This window comes from Loxodonta africana, chromosome 12 (genome assembly GCF_030014295.1).
Source record: "Loxodonta africana isolate mLoxAfr1 chromosome 12, mLoxAfr1.hap2, whole genome shotgun sequence".
In the NCBI taxonomy this organism is placed as follows: Eukaryota; Metazoa; Chordata; class Mammalia; order Proboscidea; family Elephantidae; genus Loxodonta; species Loxodonta africana.
This window is the reverse complement of record NC_087353.1, coordinates 29,304,188-29,320,716: the sequence shown is the minus strand read 5'-3', so window position 1 is coordinate 29,320,716 and position 16,529 is coordinate 29,304,188. Positions and strand designations below refer to the sequence as shown.

Sequence of the window (16,529 nt, the reverse complement as noted above, 5' to 3'; positions counted from 1 at the left end):
CAATAAATTAGCTGCTTAGCAAAAGGTAAAAAAGAAAGCATCAAAAACAGAAAGTATCTAATGGCAGAGGAAAACTAAACATAGCAATTCAGAAAATAAATGTGACTGGGTTAAATTACCCTATTACAAGCAGAGTTTCTCAGAATCGTTGGGAAAAAAAAAAAAAAAAAACCCGTCAAATCCAACTCTATTGATTTCCTTTCCCCCACTAAGCACGTTCCAATTTCAACATCCTACTCCAATTTTTTTTTTCTCCCACAGAACTCATCATCTTCTCTCATACTACATAATTAACTTCTTGCTAGAATGTAAGTTCCCTTTTGAAGGCAAGATTTTCCCCCACAAATATATTTCAGGAAACCCTGGTGGCATAGTAGTTAAGTGCAACAGCTGCTATCCAAAAGGTCGGCAGTTCAAATCCACCACATGATCCTTGGAAACTCTATGGGGCGGTTCTATCTGTCCTGTAGGGTCGCTATGAGTCGGAATCCACTGGATGGCAATGGGTTTGGGGTTTTTTTTGGGTAATATATCCCAAGTGCCTGGAATACTGTCTGTCCCCTAGTAAGTACTTACAAAATATTCTTTCAATAAATGAGTGACTACATTTCTTTTCCTGTCTCAAAATAGTTATGTCTTTTGAATTCTTAGTAGCTTTATGATCTTGGGCAAGTCTTCATTTCTAAAAAGAGGATAATGATATCTCATGGGGTTATTGTGAGGATTAAATGAGCTAATGCATGTTATGAGTTTAGAACTGTTCTGATACATAGCAACTACTCAATAGTAACATTAGAATGTTCAACCATTTGTTGAAAATTTTTTTCTGGATCCTGCATTATTTTTGAAAGTGTGCTATTTGAGTCCTATGAAAGCCGTTCCTTTTACTTTTTTTTTTTTTCTACAAGGGTTTCCCTCTTCCTCTTCCTCCTTCTGGTCCTTCTTCGCCTTATTTTTATTTTTATTATAAACTCCATGTTGGATTAAAAAAAGATCTTTGTACAAAGTAAACCTCATCACAATCAAGGTTTGTCTTTATATTGTGTTTGGGTGGTCCTTTTCTCTCGCTGTTTGTGAATACTGAATTTCCTTCTGAGATCTATTTCTCAAGGACAGGTTTATGTACTTCCATTCTTACTCCTAGTCCTTAGGAAGCTTTTATGGAGGCTTTTATCCTTTCTCTAACAAATAGTATACTCACCTACAACCACTGCTGGCTCTCTCATAGTCTGAACTGATTGGCTATGTGAAAAGCTTAAACTTTAGCTTACGTGTTTTTCCATGCCACTGACCCATTATAGCTTTTATCTACAGATCTTTTCTTAGAATACACCTCCCAAAATGCAAAACACATTCCTACTAGTGTCTTCACTCAAGCACTCCTTCCCCCATTACCTCCTACCCAAACACACGTGTACACAGACAACCAGATACAATGTTTCCCCTTCTGTTGTGAGTTCCTGAATTTGGAGTTAGAAAGTTGGAGGGCAGAGAAGGCAGGTGAGGTTTCAGCTCTTAGGATTTTGTGTTTTCATAGGCAGGCTTGGAGAGGCTGTAGTGAGGGCTGGATAGAGACAATTCAAATTGAAAGCCGTCTCCTTTCCACCTTGTTTTTTTTAATCTCTGTTTTTAAAATGTAAAAGTTGAATGTTTTCAGATTAGAAGAAAAATATTCGAAGGATGAAAAACCTGTTTAAAAAATACTTGCTTTTATTCGACCTTAGATTAAAGCTCTGTGTTACTTCAGTTTAAAGTAACAAGCTTTTGGATGAGTAACAGTGAGCCTGAGAAAAGAAGCAGAGCCTTATATTAAATCAACTTGAAAAGTCATGTTGATAGTTACCACTTTAAGTATGCAAGCCTCCAAGTTAATATTATCCATTTAACCTGATTTAGTTCAGCAAAAAATGGAACACAAACTATGCAGTGAAACTGTTCTTTAGTTCCATCTAAATTGCCACATAAAAGAATGTATATAGAGTCAGCCATCATTTTGGGAAGTTTAACTAATGACACAGACATCACATATTTACATATAATAGTTGTAACTGACTTTATGTTACTAAAAATATTTTTTTGGCTAAGGTGTATAAGATATAAAGGTATTAGAAGGGTTAAAAATTACATTTCCCCCAGCTTCTTGTAAAACATATATCATTAATTGAAAGTATGCTTTCTAGGTATATCTCTTTCATATGTCTTTAAGCACAGGCATGTATGGCAACAGTACATTCAGAAGAAATAGTCATTGAACTATTCCAGTTATCCAGGCTATGGACAAAAAAAATAAATTCCTGATTTTAAGGTCTCTTTAATTTTAATATTCCTATAATTTGTGAAATCTACTTATTTGGAAACAAATTAAAAAACAAACAAAAAAACCCAGCAAGTCTTGCAGAACTCTTACTTGAACTTGAGACTCATACATGTAACTGTCTACTCAGTATGTCTATTGAGATGTCTAATATCCATTGCTGTCGGGTCAATTCTGACTCATAGTGACCCCACAGGACAGAGTAGAACTGGCCCACAGGGTTTCCAAGGAGGACCTGGTGGGTTCGAACTGCCAACCTTTTGGTTAGCAGCCGTACACTTAACCACTACGCCACCAGGGTTTCCAGAGATGTCTAATAGGCACTGCAAACCTTGCATGCCCACAACTGAGCTCCTGTTAGTTCCCTCAAAATGTTCCTCTTGCAGCCTCTCCCATTTCTGTGAATGGTAACTCTATTCTTTCAGTTACTCAGGTCAGAAATCTTGGAGTCATCCTATATACTTTTCTTTTTCTCACAACTCACAGCTGGCTCCTCAGCAGAACCTGTTTGCTTTAACTTCTCTTACCTAGCTTTTTTCAATACTGGTCTTCCTACTTCAGTCCTTACTCCCTTTCATTCTCTTCTGAACACAGTAGCCAGCATAATCCTTTAAAATATAAGTCATAGCACATCACAGCTCTACTTAAAACTTCAGTGCCTTCCCGTCTCACTCAGAGTTAGCCTTTAAGCCAAAATCCTTACTCTTTTTTGATAGTTAGCTATCCAATTTCCCTTCCTGGAAGAAACAACTGTAAACAGTTCCTTGTCCCGGCATATTTCTGTGAAACAATAAAATTTTATTATTAATAAGCATCAGGTATTTTCAGTTGTCTGCTTTTATGCCTATACTTTGTTGTTAAATATGCACATTTGTCACTATATCTTACTCTTACTTGTTCCTTTGATGGTATGTTTCTGCAAACACATTTGGCCACTATAGCATACTTAATAAATCCAGTAATTGATGCATTTCAACATGTTAAAAAGTTTAGGAATAAAAAGAGAAAAATCTTTTTTAATGATAAAGAAACTGAAATTTGAAAAGTCTAATGGATTTAGTGATTCTGACATTTCAATTAAAATTACATTACTTTTCAAAGTAAATTTAGAAATTCTGATGCTTAACTTTTTCATTTCAAATATTAATACTTCTTAAACATAAGCTTCATATTTCAATAAATATAATTTTATTCACATGCTTAATTACATAGTTCGTATGTCTCCCTTTTTGTAAAAAAAAATGTTTTTGATTGATTTTGGTGCCTGGCTAACTGCCATTTCCATTTCTCTCCTTTATTTCACTGCTTTACACCCATGAGATTTGGTTTCTACTCCCTTCTTTCTTAGGCTTCCACCTTTTTACACACACATCCTTTTTTTTTCTTTTCTCTTCAGACCCTTTACCTCTTTTGCTCTGCCTTGCCTCAACTCACCAAAAAAAGAGATAAGAGCCTCTGGGGATGTTGACCATTTTTCAGTTCGCATTTTCTTTTACAGTAAAAAAAAAAAAACTATAACAGTAAAAAAAATAGCCTCCCCTTTATCCGCGGTTTCACTTTCCACAGTTTTAGTTACCCACGGTCAACTGAGGTCCGAAAATGTGAAATGAGTAGAGCAATGAAATCTCATGTCTTCCTGTTCCATCACACCCAGAGAGCACATTCACATAACTTTTATTACAGTATATTGCTATAATTGTTCTAATTCATTATTGTTGTTAACCTCTTACTGTGCCTAATTTATAAATTAAACATTGTCATAGGTATGTACGTATATGTCAAAACATAGTATATATAGGGCTTGGTACTGTCTGCGGTTTCAGGCATCCATGAGGGTCTTGAAACGTATCTCCTGTGGATAATGGACGACTATTGTATTTCTTTGCATATTATTAGCTGTCTTCGATTGAAACCTTCATATTGCTTAGATTTGTGACAACACACTTTGTTTTTTCTTTTATCTTTCTGATCCTTAGGTATAAGCAAACACCAAAGTTAGCTTGTGGATTTTTGTTCTTTGTTTTTATATTTATTCTGTAGAAATCTCATCAGTTTCCATGAGTTCATCTAGTATATTAACTCTATTGTTTCAATACCAAATTATATCAGTCTGTGACTTTTTAAAAATTCTAATTTCAATTGCATAGCAATAATTAAAAAAAAACTATTATTCATTAAACGCCATTGTAAACTCTTTACATGTATCAAATCACTTAATCCTCAAATAATCTCATAGCCAGATATTACTACTACCTCCATTTTACATTGAAAACTTAAATAACTAGACTAAGGTCACAAAGGAAGAAAGCCCCCTTTCTTTTTTTTAATAATTTTTATTGTATTTTAAGTGAAAGTTTACAAATAAGTCAGTCTCTCACACAAAAACCCATATATACCCCGCTACACACTCCCAATTACTCTCCCCCTAATGAGACAGCCCGCTCTCTCCCTCCACTCTCTCTTTTCCTGTCTATTTCGCCAGCTTCTAACCCCCTCCACCCTCTCATCTCCCCTCCAGGCAGGATATGCCAACATAGTTTCAAGTGTCCACCTCACCAGCATCCCTCTACAATACACTGTCCAGTCCAATCCATGTCTTCGGGAATGGTCTCTATCCTGGGCCAACAGAAGGTCTGGGAGCCTTGACCACCAGGGTCCTTCTCGTCTCAGTCAAACCATTAAGTCTGGTCTTAAGAGAATTGGGGGTCTGCATCCCACTGCTCTCTCAGGGTTTCTCTGTTGTGTTCCCTGTCAGGGCAGTCATCAGTTGTAGCTGGGCACCATCTAGTTCTTCTGGTCTCAGGGTGGTGTAGTTGCTGGTTCATGTGGCCCTTTCTGTCTCTTGGGCTCGTAATCACCTGTGTCCTTGGTGTTCTTCATTCTCCTTTCATCCAGGTGGGTTGAGACCAATTGATGCATCTCAGATGGCTGCTTGCTAGCGTTTAAGACCCTAGATGCCACTCTTCAAAGTGGGACGCAGAATGTTTTCTTGATAGATTTTATTAGCCAACTGACTTAGATGTCCCCTGAAACCATGGTCCCCAGACCTCTGCCCCTGCTATGCTGGCCTTCAAAGCATTCAGTTTATTCAGGGAACTCCTTTGCTTTTGGTTTAGTCCAATTGTGCTGACCTCCCCTGTATTGTGTGCTGTCTTTCCCTTCATCTAAAGTAGTGCTTATCTACTATCTAATTAGTGAATGGCTCTCTCCCACCCTCCCTCCCTCCCCCCTTTCGTAACCACAAAAGAATGTTTTCTTCTCAGTTTAAACTATTTCTCAAGTTCTTATAATAGTGGTCTTATACAATATTTGTCCTTTTGCAACTGACTAACTTCACTCAGCATAATGCCTCTAGGTTCCTCCATGTTATGAAATGTTTCATAGATTCCTCACTGTTCTTTATCGATACGTAGTATTCCAGTGTGTGAATATACCATAATTTATTTATCCATTCATCCGTTGGTGGGCACCTTGGTTGCTTCCAGCTTTTTGCTATTGTACACAGCGCTGCAATAAACATGGGCGTGCATATATCTGTTCATGTAAAGGCTTTTGTTTCTCCAGGATATATTCCAAGGAGTGGGATTCCTGGATCATATGGTAGTTCTATTTCTAGCTTTTTAAGGAAGCACCAAATCAATTTCCAAAGTGGTTATACCATTTTATATTCCCACCAGCAGTGTAGAAGTGTTCCAATCTCTCCACAGCCTCTCCAAAATTTATTATTTTGTGTGTTTTGGATTAATGCCAGCCTTGTTGGAGTGAGATGAAATCTCGTTATAGTTTTGATCTGCATTTCTCCAATGGATAATGATCATGAACATTTCCTCATATATTTGTTAGCTACCTGAATGTCTTCTTTAGTGAAGTTGTCTATTCATATCTTTTGCCCATTTTTTAATTGGGTTATTTGTCTTTTTGCAGTTGAGTTTTTGCAGTATCATGTAGATTTTAGAGATCAGGCCCTGACCGGAAATGTCATAGCTAAAAACTTTTTCCCAGTCTGTAGGCAGTCTTTTTACTCTTTTGGTGAAGTCTTTGGGTGAGCATAGGTGTTTGATTTTTAGGAGCTCCCAGTTATCTAGTTTTTCTTCTACCTTCTTTATAATGTTTTGTATACTGTTTATGCCATGTATTAGGGCTCCAAACATTGTCCCTATTTTTTCTTCCATGATCTTTATTGTTTTAGATTTTATATTTAGGTCTTTGACCCATTTTGAGTTAGTTTTTGTGCATGGAGTGAGGTATGGGTCTTGTTTCATTTTTTTGCAGATGGATATCCAGTTATGCCAGCACCATTTGTTAAAAAGACTGTCTTTTCCCCATTTAACTGTTTTGGGGCCTTTGTCAAATATCAACTGCTCATATGTGGATGGATTTATGTCTCGATTCTCAATTCTGCTCCATTGGCCCATGTATCTATTGTTGTACCAGTACCAGGCTGTTTTGACTACTGTGGCAGTATAATAGGTTCTAAAATTGGGTAAAGTAAGGCCTCCCACTTTGTTCTTCTTTTTCAGTAATGCCTTATTTATCTGGGGCCTCTTTCCCATCCATATGAAATTGGTGATTTGTTTCTCCATCTCATTAAAGAATGTCCTTGGGATTTGGATTGGAACTGCATTAAATGTATATAGATCGCTTTTGGTAGAATAGACATTTTTATAATGTTAAGTCTTCCTTTCTACGAGCAAGGTACGTTTTTCCACTTAATGTAAGTCTCTTTTGTTTTCTTGTAGAAGTGTACTGTAGTTTTCTTTGTATAAGCCTTTTACATCTCTGGTAAGATTTATTCCTAAGTATTTTATCTTCTTGGGGGCTACTGTAAATGGCATTGATTTGGTGATTTCCTCTTCGATGTTCTTTTTGTTGGTGTAGAGGAATCCAACTGATTTTTGTATGTTTGTCTTGTATTGTGATACTCTGCTGAGCTCTTCTATTAGTTTCAGTAGTTTTCTAGAGGATTTCTTAGGGTTTTCTGTGTATAAGATCATGTCATCTGCAAATAGAGATACTTTGACTTCTTCCTTGCCAATCTGGATGCCCTTTATTTCTTTATCTACCCTAATTTCTCTGCCCAGGACTTCCAGCACAATGTTGAATAAGAGTGGTGATAAAGGGCATCCTTGTCTGGTTCCTGATCTCAATGGGAATGTTTTCAGGCTCTCTCCATTTAGGGTGATGTTGGCTGCTGGCTTTGTATAAATGCCCTTTATTATGCTGAGAAATTTTTCTTCTATTCCTATTTTGCTAAGAGTTTTTATCATGCATGAGTGTTGAACTTTGTCAAATGCCTTTTCTGCATCAGTTGATAAAATCATGTGATTCTTGTCTTTTGTTTTATGTGGTGGATTACATTAATTGTTTTTCTAATGTTGAACCATCCCTGCATACCTGGTATGAATCCCACTTGGTCATGGTGAATTATTTTTTTGATATGTTGTTGAATTCTATTGGCTAGAATTTTGTTGAGGATTTTTGCATCTACATTCATGAGGGATATAGGTCTATAATTTTCTTTTCTTGTGGTGTCTTTACCTGGTTTTGGTATCAGGGATATGGTGGCTTCATAGAATGAGTTTGGTAATATTCCGTCCTTTTCTGTGCTCTGAAATACCTCTAGTAGTAGTGGTGTTAACTCTTCACTGAAAGTTTGGTAGAAATCTGCCGTGAAACCCCCTGGACCAGGACTTTTTTTTTTGTTGGGAGTTTTTTGATTACTTTTTCAACCTCGTCTTTTGTTATGGGTCTATTTAGTTGTTCTACCTCTGTTTGTGTTAGTTTAGGTAGGTAGTGTGTTTCTAGGAATTCATCCATTTCTTCTAGGTTTTCAAATTTGTTTGAGTATAGTTTTTCAGAGCAATCTGATATGATTCTTTTAATTTCAGTTGGGTCTGTTGTAATATCGCCCATCTCATATCTTATTTGGGTTATTTGCTTCCTCTCCTGTTTTTCTTTTGTCAGTTTGGTCAGTGGTTTATCAATTCTGTTGAGTTTTTAAAAAAACCAGCTTTTGGTCTTGTTAATTCTTTCAATTGTTTTTCTGTTTTCTATTTCCTTTAATTCAACTCTAGTTTTTATTATTTGTTTTCTTCTGGTGCCTGTGGGTTTCTTTTGTTGCCCTCTATTTGTTCAAGTTGTAGGGATAATTCTTTGATTTTGGCCCTTTCTTCTTTTTGGATGTGTGCATTTATTGATATAAATTGGCCTCTGAGCACCGCTTTTGCTGTGTCCTGAAGGTTCTGATAGCAAGTGTTTTCATTCTCATTGGATTCTATGAATTTCTTTATTCCATCCTTAATGTCTTCTATAATCCAGTCTTTTTTTGAGTAGAGTATTCAGTTTCCAAGTGTTTGATTTCTTTTCCCTGCTTTTCCTGTTATTGATTTCCACATTTATGGCCTTATGGTCAGAGAAGATGCTTTGTAATATTTCAGTGTTTTGGATTCTGCTAAGGCTTGCTTTATGACCTAATATGTGGTCTATTCTAGAGAATGTTCCATGTGCACTAGAAAAGAAAGTATAGTTGGTTGCTGTTGGGTTGAGTGTTCTCTATATGTCTACAAGGTCAAGTTGGTTGATTGTGGCATTTAGGTCTTCCGTGTCTTTATTGATCTTCTTTCTGGATGTCCTGTCCTTCACCGAAAGTGGTGTGTTGAAGTCTCCTACTATTATTGTGGAGCTATCTCAGTTTTCAATGCTGATAGAGTTTGTTTTATGTATCTTGCAGCCCTGTTATTGGATGCATAAATATTTAATATGGCTATATCTTCTTGGTGTGTTGTCCCTTTAATCATTATATAGTGTCCTTCCTTATCCTTTCTGATGGATTTAACTTTAAAGTCTATTTTGTCAGAAATTAATATCGCCTCTTCTGCTCTTTTTTGATTGTTGTTTGCTTGATACATTTTTTCCATCCTTTGAGTTTTAGTTTGTTTGTGTCTCTAAGTCTAAGGTGTGCCTCTTGTAGGCAGCATATACATAGATTTTGTTTTTTAATCCATTCTGCCACTCTCTGTCTTTTTATTGGTGCATTTAGTCCATTTACATTCAGGGTAATTATGGATAGGTATGAATTTAGTGCTATCATTTTGATGTCTTTTTTGGTGTGTTGACAGTTTCTTTTTCCCACTTGATTTTATGTGCTGAGTAGATTTTCTTTATACATTGTCCTTTCCTCATATTTGTTGTTGTTGATTTTGTTTCTGCTGAGTGTCTATTTTTCCCTTGCATTTTATTTTGATGAGTAGGATAGTTTTTCTCCTTTGTGGTTACCTTATTATTTACCCCTATCTTTCTAAATTTAAAACTAACTTTTGTTTCTTCGTATCGCCATATCTTCCTCTCCGTTTGGAAGGTGTATGATTACATTTCTTAGTTCCTCTTTATTATTTTAATGTTGTCTTCTTTTATATAATAACATCGCCATTATCCTGTGTTGGGCTTTTTTTTTTTTTTTTTTAATCTTGCTTTGGTTTTTTGGATTTCCCTGTCTGGGTTGACTTCTGCTTGCTCTGCCCAGTGTTCTAGTCTTGGGTTGATACCTGATATTATTGATTTTCTCACCAAAGAACTCCCTTTTGTATTTCTTGTAGTTTTGGTTTGGTTTTTACAAATTCCCTCAACTTGTGTTTATCTGGAAATGTCTGAATTTCACCTTCGCATTTAAGAGGCAGTTTTGATGGATATATGATTCTTGGCAGGCAATTTTTTTCCTTCAATTTTTTAAATATGTCATCCCGTTGCCTTCTTGCCTGTATGGTTTCTGCCGAGTAGTCCGAGCTTATTCTTATTGGCTCTCCTTTGGAGGTGACTTTTCTTTTATCCCTTGCTGCTCTTATAATTGTTTCTTTATCTTTGGTTTTGGCAAGCTTGATTATAATATGTCTTGGTGACTTTCTTTTAAGATGCACCTTGTGTGGAGTTCGATGAGCATCTTGGATAGATATCTTCTCATCTTTCACAATATCAGGGAAGTTTTCTGCCAACAAATCCTCAACAATTTTCTCTGTATTTTCAGTTATCCCTCCCTGTTCTGGTACTCCAATCACTCGTAGGTTATTTCTCTTGATAGAGTCCCACATGATTCTTAAGGTTTCTTAATTCTTTCTAATTCTTTTTTCTGATTTTTCTTCAAATATATTAGTGCCAAGTGATTTTTCTTCAAGTTCAGAAATTCTAGCTTCTACTTGCTCAATTCTGCTCCTCTGACCTTCTATTGAGTTGTCTACTTCTGTAATTTTACTGCTAATCTTCTGAATTTCTGATTGCTGCCTGTCTATGGATTTTTCCAGCTTATTAAACCTTTCATTATGTTCCTGAATAATCTTTCTAATTTCTTCAGTTGCTTTATCTGTGTGTTCCTTGGCTTGTTCTGCATATTGCCTCATTTCCTTCCTGATGTCTTAAAGGGTTCTGTATATTAACCTTTTGTATTCTGCATCTGGTAATTCCAGGAATGCGCTTTCATCTAGAAGATCCCTGGATTCTTTGTTTTGAGAGCCTGTTGAGGTGATCATGCTCTGTTTCTTTATGTGACTTGATATTGACTGTTGTCTCCGAGCCATCTAGAAGTTATTGTATTAGTTTATGCTTGCTTACTGTGTCATAGCTGCTTGCTTTGTTTTGTTTTGGTATACCCCTATGGGTTGCTTGAGTGAGCTAGCTTGATTATTTTCGCCTTTGGAGCTCTGGTGTCCAGTCCCCAGCTGGCTAGACCTGTTATCAGGTATATCAGTCTAGGAGTCCATTCAGTTTTCTTGTATGAATTCAGCTCAGGTTTCCAGGTAGCTGATCATTGAGTGTGTGGTACAGGCTCTGTCCTACAGTCTTAGAGGGGCAGGGGTGATTGGTGTATATACTGGTATCTGATTGCAGCAGGGGGTCACAGTCTGAACAAGGCAGGGGGCTGAGAACTGACCCCCAAGTGTTTCTGAGGAAAACGCATCTGTGTTCCCTAAAGCATGCTGGTGGGTGCGTTCTGCAGAGGGACCATGGGCACCCAAAGTTTTTGGTTGTAAGGACTGGGAGGTACCAGTTACCTTTGGACCCCTGCCGTGGGTGGCTGGGTGACCTGAGTGGAGCTACCTGTCCTTAGGTCACTTATTTAATAGGCAAAGCAATGTCAAACATCAAACACCCACCTCTCCACCGCACAGCTGAAATGGTTGGAGTTTGCCAACAAGGGCCTATTCTCCGGAAATAGGCCCACACAGGTCCATGCAGAAGGGAAAGATGCTCAAGGTCCCTGGACGATTTATGCCTGGACAGGAGCCGCTTCTGTCCTGAGCTCCCCCGGTTAATGGAGATAGCAAATTATCTTTTCCCCCCAGTTGCAAATTTTTACCTTCCCCAAAGCTAGCAGGATGGCTGTAGGTGCTCACCAGGGTCTATCTCACGCCCAGGGATTCAGCTGCTGAAGCCGGCTTGGGGGTGGGGGGTAGGGCACGGTAAAATATACGCAAGTACTTAGCTTTTGCCGAGAGAGCCCTTCTCCTCAGGTTCCGGAGGTGTGAGCGGGCTGTGTGGCTGCTGCTTCTCCCTGAGGAAACTGCGGCCAAACGCTAGGACCAGCCCACCACCGCCATCGCTGCTCCAGGAATGGTGCCTGAGGGCTCCCCGCGATTCAGGTCCGGTAACTCCTCTCCACTTCTGAACAGCCTCTTCCTCCCCCTGCCCCTCTGTTCGTTGTCTAAGCTTGCCTTTGACGCTCAGGGCTCCCAGCTTGTCACAAATATACTCGTTTCACTTGTTTTTTTCAGGTCTTTGTAGTAAAGAGGGCTCGACAGAAGCGTCTGTCTATTCCACCATCTTGGCTTCACCTCCAAGAAAGCCTTTTTGATCTACTTTAAAGGTCACAGCCATTGAAAACCCTATGGAACAGTTCTATTCTGACCCACGTGGGGTCGTCATGAGTCAGAATTGGCTCAAAGGCAACTAGTAGGTAGTAGGGTAAGGTCACAAAGTATTAAGTGTCAGAATCAGGATCCAGACCCAGGCAGTCTGCCCCAGGCTAAAGATACAAACCACTATGTTATATAGCTCTAATTTCCATAATGGTACAGATCAATGACTGTAAGTCAGTATATCTAAAAATCTCCTTAGTTATCACTCTCTGCAATTCTCCTGACATTTATTCAAATTGTGTTGCTTCTTCTTCCTAAAGAGCTCTCTAACCTTTTCATTGTTTCCCATTCTTTAGAGACTCTTAAGGTGACCTTCCAGAGTAACCCATAGCTTCCCTACTACTAAAACCAGTTGGCATGAAGTTGATTCCGACTCAGGGTCACCCCATGTGTGTCAGAGTAAACTCCTACCTCCTCTGTAATGCTTTGTCCAACTAGTCAAACATTTTATCATTGCTGTGTTTTCTGAATGACAACAGTTTTCCTTTTTAAGGCCACTCATCAAGCATTTATTATGCCTGCCTTGTATTTATCTCTTTACCTATCTAAGCTTGTGCCTGGGGACCATTTTAGAAACTTCTTTATTGTCTCTAAAGTGCTTGATCAGTGCCTTGTACTCAAAAATTTTTCTTGATTACATGCTGAGTGTTAACATACCATTTATCTTATGCTTTATTATGTTTGGCTTTATATTTTCATTGATAAATCTAGTAGACTTATAACCCTTTTTCATCTGCAGAAAAATATGGCTGAATTCAATGGGGATTTTAAGCATATTTTTGTCTTTGGCCCTTTCCTGCTGACCCTGCTTTCCTCTTCTGCATAGGCCAGCTTCGAAGTGGAATCCAACTTTGTTCTTGCATGAGTTGTATAAATGCTTATTAATACAACTAACAAGTACTTAAATTGATTTACACACTTATTATTTTATCCCTTGGTGTCTTAGTCATCTAGTGCTGCTTTAACAGAAATACCACAAGTGGATGGCTTTAACAGAGAGAAATTTATTCTCTTACAGTCTAGTAGGCTAGAAGTCCAAATTTAGGGCATCAGCTCTAGGAGAAGGCTTTCTCTCTCTGTCGGCTCTGGAGAAAGCTCCTTGTCATATCTTCACCTGGACTATGAGCTTCTCTGTGCAGGAATCCCGGGTCCAAAGGACATGCTCTGCTCCTGGCACTGCTTTCTTGGTGGTATGAGGTCCCCCACTCTCTGCTTGCTTCCCTTTCCTTTTATCTTTTATAAGATAAAAGGTGGTGCAGGCCACGACTCAGGGAAACTCCCTGGATCAAAGATGTGACCTGCGCGAGTGTGTTACATCCCACCCTAATCCTTTTTAAGTGCAGGCAGAGATTACAATTTATAACACATTGGAAAATTACAAAATGGAGGACAACCACACAATACTGGGAATCATGGCCTAACCAACTGGACACACATTTTTGGAGGACACAATTTAGTCCATGACACTTGGTAATGTTGGTTTTCAACAAAATTTTGAAAATATTTATGTAAAATTTCACTGATAGGCAAAAAAATGCATGTTTTGGAAAATTATTCCTCTTTTTGTGTTTTAAAGTTTGGTCCACAAAATAATACCTCACATATCTACTGCTGTTTCACATGCTACACTTGGATTGATTATCCTCATCATTGCTATAATCATCATTATCATTCAAAAAGTGTTTTATGAGTGCGGCAACTCACTAGAGGATATATGGACTAGTGTCAATAATCAAAATTTGGGGGCTACTTATTTGCAGTGGGGAAGAAGCAAGGGCATCTTTTGTAGCCTGCTGGGTAGGTCAGAATCTTCCAGCTGGTATTTCGTCTTCTATTCACTTTGGTAGTGCATTGCTCAGACATTTTAGTATAATTTCACAAAATTTCTCTGAGCATCACAGATTCCTTCTTTTTTGGGAAATGACAAATTACAAACTTTTTGACAGAGAATTTTCATTTCCACTTGGCAGAGTAGCATAGAAATTAGCCCAATGTGTAATTTTGAAATGCATGTGCTGGTTTATTTTTCTAAAAAGTGACTTAATTTATATATTTTTTTAGCCTGTTAGTTAAATTTTTTTTTTTTTTTAAAACCAGGAAATAAATTAGTTGAAGTAAAGGTATTTTGCTTAGAATGCCACAAAGTGGAGTTGTATCTAGGAATATTTTTTGAAGGCAACTGTAATACAAAGAAAAAAAGTTTGGATTTTGTTACAAAGAAATAAAATGTAACAGTATTAATAATTCATAAATCTACAATGCTATAAAGTTATATAGACCTGAAAATGTGCTTATCTGAAAAATGTAACACTTTCATGCTAGACTAAAAATCTTGTTAAGGGATGAGACGGCATGGTTTTTATACTCAATTAACATTCTCATAATACTAACTTCCCTAGGGATGGATCTACTCAGTAGATGACTTATGTCCCAAAATTTTAGACCTTAGCTTTCTATCATTACATTTTCTTTTTGGGAAAAAGACAATAATTATAGTTCATTTTAAATAGTGGTTGTGTTTACTTCTCAACTTCTGAAAGTTTTTCTCATGAATTTTCTTTATAGAGATTCTAAGCTTCAAGGATTACATTGTCAACATTGACAAAAAACTTAACTGTGAATAGAGACACTTCAAAGCCTTTTAAGCTTTGGTATAATGACTCCAAAAGAGATTTTATCTTCTTCTTCTCTTTTTTTTTTTAGCAATAGAGCTGCACTTAGGAGCCAAAATGCACCATAGGTCAACATCAACATGATACTATAAAAGTGTATGCGAGGCTTGAAAAATTCTAGTCAATGGAAATCAAAATTGCTAACCAACGTTGGGATGATGTCTTGTCATAATGAATGCAATATGATGTGCTGCTCGGATATCAGAACACTATTATGATTGCAGTTCTGTGTCTACATGGATGTTAACTATCAAGTATTAATTTGAACTCCAGTAAATATTTAGCAGTTTGCCAAGCACTGTGAGGAATATACATACATATATCATAGCCCCTGGGAACCGTGGTCGTGTAGTGGTTAAGTGTTATGGCTCCTAACCGAAGGGTCGGCAGTTCAAATCCACCAGACGCTCCTTGGAAACTCTATGGGGCAGTTCTACTCTGTCCTATGGGGTTGCTATGAGTCGGAATGGACTTGACGGCACTGGGTTTTTTTTTGGATCATGGCCCCTGCTTTTAAACAGTATGCAACTTTAGTTGACAAAATCTAAGAAAGACCATCAAACAACTACAAGAATAGTTACAAGATTTAAACTTTCATTCTGATTCTCTCTGCATGACCTTGATATGTGATAGCATATCATGATTTCTAACATAACTTCTGATAGTCTGTTGTTATTAAAATAAAATACCCCGTGGGTTGCTAATTGAAAATATAAGGAGAAATCCCAAGAGGGGAAGACATTAAATGCAAATAACAAGGAATTTTTATATTTTGGAGTAATTTAGTAACTTGTATTTACTATTAAGGAGCCCTAGTGGCACAATGGTTAAGAGCTATGGCTGCTAACCAAAATGTTGGCAGTTCAAATCCACCAGCCACTCCTTGGAAACCCTGTGGGGCAGTTCTACTCTGTCCGATATGGTTGCTATGAGTCAGAATTGACTTGACAGCAATGGGTTATTTACTATTAAATGTTGATGAAATAAAAAAAGAATAAAGACTAGGGTAGTTATCATTCTCTATCTTCCAAGTATCTCAAATAGGAACTATTTGCTCTGTTTCTTACATCATTTTTTTAGTAGTTTATGCCTTCAGCAAAAATTCACTGAGGGCCTATCATGAGTCTGAAACTGAACAAATGAAATCAATTCTATAACTTTTATCATTTATAAAGCTTAGATCATATTACTTACCTTTCTTAATACACAGGAACTTTTCTTTTAAGAGAATCTCTTCATAGAATGGTTTGGTCCTGTCTAGCTAATAAGGCACTCACTCTTAAATTCATTCTTATTGTATCCTATATCAGTAATATACAATGCACCATGAAAATGGTTGCTTGGATTTTCTGAAGTCTGTTCTGAAGACAATCCTGTGGATGTGACCTATTTTGCCCACTTTGAAAAAAAAAAAAATGAAGTTTCAATAGCTCTCATATTTGTGGTTATGGGGAATTGGGGAGTAGAGTAGAGATGACTTGCTTAATTTTCATGGGATCAATATTTTAAATGTGAAGATTAGAGGTAATATACAGGAAATGTCCAGCACAGTTCCTAGCTCATAGCAAACATCTGATTCCTATTATCTATTATTATTATTTTAGAAAAGAGCTTTCTCCTCCATTATAGGTTAAAATG

At 37.3% G+C, this 16,529-nt stretch overlaps 1 protein-coding gene across 1 annotated transcript in view; it reads left to right on the top strand.

Annotated features, from left to right (window-relative positions):
• RAD51AP2 (RAD51 associated protein 2) overlaps window positions 1-16,529 on the top strand; it is a 132,135-nt gene that overhangs the window by 8,343 nt on the left and 107,263 nt on the right. The window lies entirely within an intron of this gene.